Consider the following 12,110-nt stretch of genomic DNA (forward strand, 5'->3'; position numbering starts at 1 on the left):
CAAAGGTTAGAAAGGGTACCGTATCCCCGGATAACATGTATGGATAGCGTACACATTCAAAATATATGTCTCAGGAGGCAGGCTCAGACGGTGTTAGGCCCAGTATGGATTGCACGTGATTGCACAAAGGTTAGAAAGGGTACCGTTTCCCCGGATAGCATGTATGGATAGCGTACACATTCAAAACATATGTCTATACATCAGGAGGCAGGCTCAGACGGTGTCAGGCACAGTATTTGACGGCCCAGACTACACAGCGGAGGAGCAGGGAGAGGTAAAGATTGCAAATGCTGGGGCCCTGCCCAAGCAAGGGGGGCCCACTCGTGGGCGTCGGTACTGGCACTGGGCCCCTCATAGTACAGCGGTGTGTCTGACGGCGGGTGTGCACCACCACCGTCAGAGACACTTGATTGCACTATGAAGGACCCTGTACCAGTGCCCGCGCCCAAGAGTCGGCCTACCCAACTGTCCAGGGCAACGGCACTCGCACGGTGTCGTGCGCTAGGTGGTGACCCCGGCCATAGTGGGGGAGGCAGCACAGTTAGGGAGTTTTAGAAAGTGGCATATGTTGATGTTGGACATTCAGCTGATGCAAAAGGTGAAATAGGTCAAGTCCCAGGAAGAGGTGGACCAAAGCAAGTCATTTTTCTGTCACCCTATGTGTCATCAGAGGAAGGTGGGACAAAATCCTTGGAAACCCATGCGTGGTTCATTTTAATGAAGGTTAGATCATCCACATTTTGGGTTGACAGACGGGTCCTTTTTTCTGTCAGGATTGATCCAGCTGCACTGAAGAATCTTTCCAATAGCACACTTGCAGCTGGGCAAGCGAGCTCCTGTAAGGCATATTGTGCCAATTCAGGCCAGGTGTCCAGTTTAGCGGCCCAATAGTCAAAGGGGAATGACCTGTGTGGGAGAACATCGATATGGGAGGAAAAGTAGTTTGTAACCATAGTTGACAACTGCTGTCTCCTGTCACTTTCCATCGATGCAGTATTACCAGTTGTGTGAGCGGTACTTGAAAAATCAGTCCACAACATTGTCATGAAACCCCTGTCTCCAACGCCACTTCTGCTGTGTGCACCACGAACACCTCTGCCAAGCTGCCCCCGGCCCGTACGGCTCGTGTGAGAACCATCACCGCTGCTGTGTGCTGGGAATGCCTCAAGCAACCGATTTACCAGAGTTGCTTGTTTATTAGCCAATATTAGGTCAAGGTTCTCCTGTGGCATGATGTTTTGTAATTTGCCTTTATAGCGTGGATCCAGGATGCTGGCCAACCAGTAGTCATCATCGTTCATCATTTTGGCAATGCGTGGGTCCCTTTTTAGGATCTGCAAGGCATAATCTGACATGTGAGCCAATGTTCCCGGTGTCAATGATGCACTACGAGTGCTGGTTGGAGGAGCACTTTCTGGCAAATCCACATCCCTCCAGTCACGCACAAACCCTGTACCAGACCTTGCCACGCCAACATTTTCACTTGCCCCACGAGATGCATCCTCCTCTCCTACGTAATCATCCCCATCATCCTCCTCCTCCTCCTCTTCTTCCTCCACCTCGTCCAGGAGACGTCCCTGAGCACACAATGGCTGAATGTCATCAAGGATTCCCTCCTCCTCTTCCTCCTCATCAACATTGGCTGCAGACGCCTGCTCCTTAAGGTGCGTCAAAGTTTGCATGAGCAGACGCATAAGTGGGATGCTCATGCTTAGGATGGCGTCGTCTGCGCTTACCAGCCGTGTGCATTCCTCAAAACACTGAAGGACTTTACAGAGGTCTTTCAGCTTCGACCACTGCACACCTGTCAACTCCATGTCTGCTCTCAAAGTGCCTGGCCGTGTATCCTCCCACAAATGCATTATGGCCTGCCTCTGCTCGCACAGCCACTCCACCATGTGCAGGGTGGAGTTCCACCTTGTTGCAATGTTGATAATGAGGCGGTGGTTGGGAAGGTGGAGCAATCGCTACAGCTTCTGCATACGAACGGAGTGTACAGGCGATCGGCGGATGTGCGCGCACAGTCTTCGCATCTTCTGGAGCAGGGCTGTTAACTCCGGATAATTTTTGAGGAAGCACTGCACCACCAGGTTCAAGGTGTGAGCCAAGCAAGGTATATGGCTGAGTTTTGAAAGGGCTATGGCTGCCACAAAATTACGGCCGTTATCACTAACTACCTTGCCTGCCTCAAGATGTACACTGCCCAGCCATGACTCAGTTTGTCGCTTCAAGTACTCGGCCAGCACCTCGGCGGTGTGTCTGTTGCCCAAACACATCATCTGCAACACAGCCTGCTGACGCTTTCCACTAGCTGCTCGATAGGGGGACACATCGTGTGCAACAGTGGCAGCTGCAGATGGAGTGCTCGTACGACTGCGCTCTGTGGACGAGCTTTCGCTTCTGGAGGAGGAGGAGGAGGGTCGAACGCCTACAGCCTACTGTTTCCTATACCGTGGGCTAGGCAGCACTGTCCCACTACCGCTGTCCCCTGTGGACCCTGCATCCACCACATTAACCCAGTGCGCAGTGATGGACACGTAACGGCCCTGGCCATGCCGACTGGACCATGCATCAGTTGTGAGGTGCACCTTTCCGCTCACTGACTGCTTGAGTGCATGGACAATGCGGTCTTTCACATGATGGTGGAGGGCTGGGATGGCTTTGCGAGAGAAGAAGTGGCGACTGGGTAGGTCATAGCGTGGTACTGCATAGGCCATGAGTTCACGGAAAGCTGTGCTTTCCACCAACCGAAAGGGCATCATCTCAAACGAGATTAGTTTGGCAATGTGGGCGTTCAAACCTAGTGTACGCGGATGAGAGACTGAGTACTTTCTTGACCTACTCATAGTGTCTGGGAGGGTGAGCTGGACTTGAGAGCTGCATATGGTGGAAGTAGCGGTGGACAGGGCCGACTGAGAGAGGGTTGATGATGGTGATGGAGTTGGTGTTCTTTCTGATGGCCTGGAATCAGTCTTTCGTTGATATAACAGTGGGATTCCCTGACTGCTGTGGCCTTGCAACGACACCTCAACATTTGCTGCTGTGCTACCCGGTGGGCTTACAGTGGGGGAAACAATGTAGCGTTGCTGACTACCTTCGTTGGGATCAGTTGCACATGTGGCACTTGAGGTTTGGTGTTGTGTCCACGCTTGCAAGTGCATGCTGGTTAAATGTCTAAGCATGCAACTGGTATTCAAATTTTTCAGATTTTTCCCTCGGCTAAAGGTCTTTGCGCACTTCTTACAGATAACCTTGGCCTGATCATGAGGATTTTGTTCAAAAAAGTGCCACACTGCACTCTTCCTACTTTGGCAGACATTTTGCGGCCTAGCACGCTGTGATCTTTTGACCCTCTGGACAAGCTGTCCAGCAACTCTTTTGATGTTTGGAACCTGTCTTTGGAGTGCTCCTGGCCTGCCAGATAACAGCTGTTGCGATGTCGATGTCTGCTGTGGATGCTCCTCATCTGAGCTATTGGAAGCAGCACCCTCTTCCCTCAATGGATGCCAATCTGGGTCAACAACTGGGTCATCCATCACCTCCTCTTCTATGTCATGTGCACCTTCCTCTGTGTCACCGTGTATGGTGGCATAGTGTGCGGGAAGGGGCACCTGAGTCTCATCAGGGTCAGAATCTGGCTCTGTACACTGCGAGGACAATGTAGTGCTCTGAGTGAATGTACCAGCAGAATCATCCATCAGCGGCTGTGCATCAGTGCACTCCATGTCAGATTCATCTTGGCCTGGGTAATTCACCATTTCACTTGATAATCCAGGCATGGTATGTGAAAACAGCTCCATGGAGTAATCAGTAGTATGGCCTGCGTCATCCTTCAATCTTGGTTGGGGTGAAGGACACAAGGAAAGGTGTGGTTCATGAACATGAGCCTCCAATGACGACTCAGTGCTTTTGCTTTTTACAACTGAAGAAGAGGAGGCGATAGAGCTGGAGGCTGAGTCAGCAATGTAAGACAAAACTTTTTCCTGATGCTCTGGCTTTAAAAGCGGTTTGCCAACTCCTAGAAAACTAAGCGTTCGAGGCCTTATGTAGCCAGACGATGACGCAGGCTCAACACCTCCTGCATTCGGTCCTATTTTGCTCTTGCCACTACCATCAGATCCACCACCAACACCATCATTACCAGCTGCCAACCCCCGCCCAATTCCACGGCCTCTTCCACCAGCCTTCCTCATTTTTGGTAGAAATGTAGACAAAATCCAACAAACTATATAGTAATGTAAAACAAGGTACAAGGTGTCTATAGGACAGGGGAGATTTTGAATTTCTGCAGACACTTGTGGACACTGGACACTTTTGGATTGTGTGAGGCCTACTGATATCTGAGCGCTATGTGACAGGCTCGATGGCACAGCTGTGACCAAAGTGACTAGAGGATAAGGGAGATTTTTAATTTCTGCAGACACTTGTGGACACTGGACACTTTTGGATTGTGTGAGGCCCAATGAATATCTGAGCGCTATGTGACAGGCTCGATGGCACAGCTGTGACCAAAGTGACTAGAGGATAAGGGAGATTTTGAATCTCTGCACACACTTTTGGACACTGGACACTTTTGGATTGTGTGAGGCCCAATGAATATCTGAGCGCTATGTGACAGGCTCGATGGCACAGCTGTGACCAAAGTGACTAGAGGATAAGGGAGATTTTGAATCTCTGCACACACTTTTGGACACTGGACACTTTTGGATTGTGTGAGGCCCAATGAATATCTGAGCGCTATGTGACAGGCTCGATGGCACAGCTGTGACCAAAGTGACTAGAGGATAAGGGAGATTTTGAATCTCTGCACACACTTTTGGACACTGGACACTTTTGGATTGTGTGAGGCCCAATGAATATCTGAGCGCTATGTGACAGGCTCGATGGCACAGCTGTGACCAAAGTGACTAGAGGATAAGGGAGATTTTGAATCTCTGCACACACTTTTGGACACTGGACACTTTTGGATTGTGTGAGGCCCAATGAATATCTGAGCGCTATGTGACAGGCTCGATGGCACAGCTGTGACCAAAGTGACTAGAGGATAAGAGAGATTTTGAATCTCTGCACACACTTTTGGACACTGGACACTTTTGGATTGTGTGAGGCCCAATGAATATCTGAGCGCTATGTGACAGGCTCGATGGCACAGCTGTGACCAAAGTGACTAGAGGATAAGGGAGATTTTGAATCTCTGCACACACTTTTGGACACTGGACACTTTTGGATTGTGTGAGGCCCAATGAATATCTGAGCGCTATGTGACAGGCTCGATGGCACAGCTGTGACCAAAGTGACTAGAGGATAAGGGAGATTTTGAATCTCTGCACACACTTTTGGACACTGGACACTTTTGGATTGTGTGAGGCCCAATGAATATCTGAGCGCTATGTGACAGGCTCGATGGCACAGCTGTGACCAAAGTGACTAGAGGATAAGGGAGATTTTGAATCTCTGCACACACTTTTGGACACTGGACACTTTTGGATTGTGTGAGGCCCAATGAATATCTGAGCGCTATGTGACAGGCTCGATGGCACAGCTGTGACCAAAGTGACTAGAGGATAAGGGAGATTTTGAATCTCTGCACACACTTTTGGACACTGGACACTTTTGGATTGTTTGAGGCCCAATGAATATCTGAGCGCTATGTGACAGGCTCGATGGCACAGCTGTGAACAAAGTGACTAGAGGATAAGGGAGATTGGATTGCTTTTAAAAAAGCAGTTTGCAGAGCAGTGGGTAAACAGCAATGCCAGCCTGTCAGGAAGCCTTAAAAGGCAGCCCAACAACCAACACCACTGATACACCAGAATATAGCCTCCCCTTGCACTGCACACACAGTGACTGGTGTGTTGTGCAGGCCAAATTGCTAGCAGCAGAAGCAGTTTTTTTTTCTTCTCAGCAGGACAAAAAAAAAAAATTGGGATTGGTTTTAAAAAAGCAGTTTGCGGAGCAGTGGGTAAACAGCAATGCAGGAATGTCAGTAAGCCTTAGAAGGCAGCCCAACAACCAACACCACTGATACACCACTATATAGCCTCCCCTTGCACTGCACACACAGTGACTGGTGTGTTGTGCAGGCCAAATCGCTATCAGCGGAAGCAGTTTTTTTGTCTTCTTCCCTGCCTAACGCTCTCCCTACAGAATCAGCAGCAACCTCTCCCTATACTGAGATCGGCAGAAGTAAGATGGCGGTCGGCGTGCACACCCTTTTATACCCCCTGTGACGACCACCAAAGCAAGCCAATCACTTGCATGCCCTTCTGAAAGATGGTGGTGACCCCTGCCTATGTCATCACGTTGCCCACAGTGTCCGTGGATCCTGATTGGCTGAAAAAGAGTGCAAAACAAACTTTTGAAACGCGACTTTGGCGCGTAAGTCGCCGACCTCGTGGCCGACCTCATCCTAGGGTCGGGTTTCGTTTTATGAAACCCGACTTTGCCAAAAGTCAGCGACTTTTGAAATTTTTCGACCCGTTTCGCTCAGCTCTACTAAATACTGTAAGGCACCAAAACTCATGCAAAGTCCCAGGAAAAACCCTTCTGTGTAGTCACATACTCTTAAAAGTATGTGAACGCAAAGTCTTTTTCTGGCAGGTTTGCTCCATTGCCTGCCTCGAAACAATTTTAAATAAATGGTAAAAATAATGAACATATGCCATTGGATGTAAAAACTTGATGTGCTTATATTCTGTCTTTTGATCATCTTTTAACCACTTTTAGTCTCCAAAGACACAAAGAGGTTAAAAGAAGTGACCTGACTATTCTTCAGTTGGCTTCTACCTTGAAGCTGTTCACTTTTTTTTATTCAAAACAAATGTTAAAAAATATGTTGCAAAAAATGACTGAAAAAATGCCAAAAAAGATGTTTCAGAGCAAAAATGTCTGCATGTCCTTAAGAGACTTCCTTTTGTCCAGGTTCAAGTATGTGTCTGCAGACTTGTAAATCCCGAAAGCAAACAGTGCACGATCTCAGGATCCTCAGGTGCCTTCAACGGCGGCATTGTGACCGTAAATATGCATACTTACGCTTACATTCCAACTAGACATGTCTAGCCTAGTTCAATTCAATCTCTTTGAGTGAGGCCACAAACATCTAATCAACATGTGACCATATGCTTGCAAGTCGAATATTTGTGGTCTTGCACGTACCTGAACTCGATGCTAGCACCAGAGAATCCTGACAGTTTGCGTGCTGTGAGGAACCACAAATCTGTAATCACCTAGAGGGAATGCAGAATTGAACCGCAAGGGTGGAAAGCTCCTATAAGAGTTTCTATAAACATTTTTCCACACAGTAGCTTTTTCAATTGACAATGTCAAATTTGGAGAAGATTCCATAGGGAATCTTGATAAAAAAGTGACATTTCCCATCTTCTGCAGTCAGATTTCTAAACTCTCATCAGAGAGGAACACCAAAGATGACTTGTTGCAAAAACAATTTAGTGAATTTTCCATTCAAATGAATCGAAAGAGTATTGAAAAAGTATTTGAAGTGTTTTAATGTGAATTTTAGATCGAATCCACTTCAAAATCTTACCTAAAAACCTATACTTAACTTTAGCCTAGAGTATTTTCACACTAAGTTTTTCTTCTGAAGAGTTAAAAGCAGATTCTGCTCTAAAATATACCTATAAAATATTCGTATGCTCTTTTAATAATAAGCTTTTTATTGATCACAATGCTAAAACATGCCAATGATGCATACGCTTCTGTTTTTTGCCCATTTTTTTCAGAACGGAAACAAAATATACTGTCATTTCTTGCGACTTTTCAGGCTGAACAAAAGCTTCTAAATTTTAAAAATCTGCATCTTTAATACTAATATGTTCAGAGATCTGATAATTTAGAGAGTTGCCATTCAATGTTGATCCTGATTGGTGATGCAGGCCATAATCATGTGACAGCAGCAGGAGGCGATGTCAATGATCTTGGATTCTCCAATTAAGGACATGCAATTATGTTCAAGTGCTTCCTTTTTTGTTTTTGAGGAAAGTGTCAAAAAGAGGAGGATAATTTTCTTAGCCTGGGACTTGCTGTCTGAGCTTCAGGCGATACAAACACTGCTATTACTAGGGAGTAAAAGCTCTGCATAATTAACAAACATCATCAGCATTACAGTTCCCGTGGAATGCAGCAAGTTCATTGCCTGAAGGCTGCTTTCATCCTAGTAAGTCTGTTTATCCTGTCCAAGATTAGATTGGTTTAATTATTATGAAAAACATTGCTAAAAATCTTACAGCCTAATTATGCAAATGTTCCTAAATGTTCACAAAAGTAATGTATTTATTTGGAGATAAATGAATCTGTTTTGTCATAAAACAGATTGGAGCCCTGGCAGTCTATGAGACAGGGATGTACACCCTAGAGCAAAGCAGAAACTTCCTACACAAACATCAGTGGGATCCCTAGATTACTACATTTAGAAGTACATAAACACTCCTAACAGGTTTTATTACCATCTTACTATTAAGAGATAGTGATAAGTGGTAGAAACAGCGCCCAGATTTTTACGGCTTTCAAGTTTTGCTATGCAAATATGGATTCACGGAAGGAACTTTTGGTTGACCATGATAACTATGTGAGAAAATTGAATAATTCCTGAAAGACCTATTACAGTGCACCAGGTTTATGGGATGAGTTAAAATGTAGCAACTAGTTTAGTCTAATTTGTTCATGAAAAAATGCAAATTAACCACATAACTGTCTGTTTTTTGGTTTACAGCCCATTTAAAATCAAAATCTCTAATGTTATTCAAGATTATTTTCCATTTATATCTTTGAAGCTTGGTCTACAGAATTCACTCTAAAGGTTGTAAGGTCAATTGTTGAAGAGATGAGAATATTGCTGACTTTTGACCTTCTAATGTTGCAGAGCAATAAAACAACCTAGTGGATGATCAGATATGACAAAGAATATCTCATATTACTGTGCTTTGGCACAAACACCTACAAGGTAAATTGCTTGTAATGAGATGTCAGGTAGCTTGCCTAAATATTGGAAGAGGCCATGGTAAAATAGTTTCCCCTGGATCCGGATTTGTAGCAAATTAAGGAAAATGCATTGTGGCAAACCAATTGAGAATATAATTATTGAACTGTAAATGTAATTTGGTGACTTTTTAGAATTAGCTGTATACATGAGGAGTTGCACAATTTCTGGCTATCTTGTGATTTGTAGTTAAGTATACAGTGGGTTTGGAAAGTATTCATGCCCTGTTACTAGAGTTGAGCGAAAAGGGTCGAAAAAATTCAAAAGTCGCCGACTTTTGGCAAAGTCGGGTTTCATGAAACGAAACACGACTCTAGGATGAGGTCGGACACAAGGTCGACGACTTACGCACCAAAGTCGCGTTTCAAAAGTTTGTTTTGCGCTCTTTTTCAGCCAATCAGGATCCACGGACACTGTGGGCAACGTGATGACCTAGGCACGGGTCACCACCATCTTTCAGAAGGGCATGCAAGTGATTGGCTTGCTTTGGTGGGTGTCACAGGGGGTATAAAAGGGCGTGCACGCCGACCGCCATCTTACTTCTGCCGATCTTAGTATAGGGAGAGGTTGCTGCTGATTCTGTAGGGAGAGCGTTAGGCAGGGAAGAAGACAAAAAAACTGCTTCTGCTGCTAGCGATTTGGCCTGCACAACACACAAGTCACTGTGTGTGCAGTGCAAGGGGAGGCTATATTGTGGTGTATCAGTGGTGTTGGTTGTTGGGCTGCTTTTTAAGGCTTCCTGACACGCTGGCATTGCTGTTTACCCACTGCTCCGCAAACTGCTTTTTTAAAAGCAATCCAATCTCCCTTATCCTCTAGTCACTTTTGTCACAGCTGTGCCATCGAGCCTGTCACATAGCGCTCAGATATCAGTGGGCCTCACACAATCCACAAGTGTCCAGTGTCCAAAAGTGTGCGCAGAGATTCAAAATCTCCATTATCCTCTCGTCACTTTGGTCACAGGCAGCTGTGCCATCGAGCGTGTCACATAGCGCTCAGATATCAGTGGGCCTCACACAATCCATAAGTGTCCAGTGTCCAAAAGTGTGCGCAGAGATTCAAAATCTCCATTATCCTCTCGTCACTTTGGTCACAGGCAGCTGTGCCATCGAGTGTGTCACATAGCGCTCAGATATCAGTGGGCCTCACACAATCCACAAGTGTCCAGTGTCCAAAAGTGTGCGCAGAGATTCAAAATCTCCATTATCCTCTCGTCACTTTGGTCACAGGCAGCTGTGCCATCGAGCGTGTCACATAGCGCTCAGATATCAGTGGGCCTCACACAATCCACAAGTGTCCAGTGTCCAAAAGTGTGCGCAGAGATTCAAAATCTCCATTATCCTCTCGTCACTTTGGTCACAGGCAGCTGTTCCATAGAGCCTGTCACATAGCGCTCAGATATCAGTGGGCCTCACACAATCCACAAGTGTCCAGTGTCCAAAAGTGTGCGCAGAGATTCAAAATCTCCATTATCCTCTCGTCACTTTGGTCACAGGCAGCTGTGCCATCGAGCGTGTCACATAGCGCTCAGATATCAGTGGGCCTCACACAATCCACAAGTGTCCAGTGTCCAAAAGTGTGCGCAGAGATTCAAAATCTCCATTATCCTCTCGTCACTTTTGTCACAGGCAGCTGTGCCATCGAGCCTGTCACATAGCGCTCAGATATCAGTGGGCCTCACACAATCCACAAGTGTCCAGTGTCCAAAAGTGTGCGCAGAGATTCAAAATCTCCATTATCCTCTCGTCACTTTGGTCACAGGCAGCTGTGCCATCGAGCGTGTCACATAGCGCTCAGATATCAGTGGGCCTCACACAATCCACAAGTGTCCAGTGTCCAAAAGTGTGCGCAGAGATTCAAAATCTCCATTATCCTCTAGTCACTTTTGTCACAGGCAGCTGTGCCATCGAGCCTATCACATAGCGCTCAGATATCAGTGGGCCTCACACAATCCACAAGTGTCCAGTGTCCAAAAGTGTGCGCAGAGATTCAAAATCTCCATTATCCTCTCGTCACTTTGGTCACAGCTGTGCCATCGAGCCTGTCACATAGCGCTCAGATATCAGTGGGCCTCACACAATCCACAAGTGTCCAGTGTCCAAAAGTGTGCGCAGAGATTCAAAATCTCCATTATCCTCTCGTCACTTTGGTCACAGGCAGCTGTGCCATCGAGCGTGTCACATAGCGCTCAGATATCAGTGGGCCTCACACAATCCACAAGTGTCCAGTGTGCAAAAGTGTGCGCAGAGATTCAAAATCTCCATTATCCTCTAGTCACTTTGGTCACAGGCAGCTGTGCCATCGAGCGTGTCACATAGAGCTCAGATATCAGTGGGCCTCACACAATCCACAAGTGTCCAGTGTCCAAAAGTGTGTGCAGAGATTCAAAATCTCCATTATCCTCTCGTCACTTTTGTCACAGGCAGCTGTGCCATCGAGCGTGTCACATAGCGCTCAGATATCAGTGGGCCTCACACAATCCACAAGTGTCCAGTGTCCAAAAGTGTGCGCAGAGATTCAAAATCTCCATTATCCTCTCGTCACTTTGGTCACAGCTGTGCCATCGAGCCTGTCACATAGCGCTCAGATATCAGTGGGCCTCACACAATCCACAAGTGTCCAGTGTCCAAAAGTGTGCGCAGAGATTCAAAATCTCCATTATCCTCTCGTCACTTTGGTCACAGGCAGCTGTGCCATCGAGCGTGTCACATAGCGTTCAGATATCAGTGGGCCTCACACAATCCACAAGTGTCCAGTGTGCAAAAGTGTGCGCAGAGATTCAAAATCTCCATTATCCTCTAGTCACTTTGGTCACAGGCAGCTGTGCCATCGAGCGTGTCACATAGAGCTCAGATATCAGTGGGCCTCAAACAATCCACAAGTGTCCAGTGTCCAAAAGTGTGCGCAGAGATTCAAAATCTCCATTATCCTCTCGTCACTTTGGTCACAGCTGTGCCATCGAGCCTGTCACATAGCGCACAGATATCAGTGGGCCTCACACAATCCACAAGTGTCCAGTGTCCAAAAGTGTGCGCAGAGATTCAAAATCTCCATTATCCTCTCGTCACTTTGGTGACAGGCAGCTGTGCCATCGAGCGTGTCACATAGCGCTCAG

Source organism: Dendrobates tinctorius, unplaced genomic scaffold, assembly GCF_039654945.1.
Source record: "Dendrobates tinctorius isolate UK_male_01 unplaced genomic scaffold, ASM3965494v1 ptg000069l, whole genome shotgun sequence".
NCBI classification, from domain to species: Eukaryota; Metazoa; Chordata; class Amphibia; order Anura; family Dendrobatidae; genus Dendrobates; species Dendrobates tinctorius.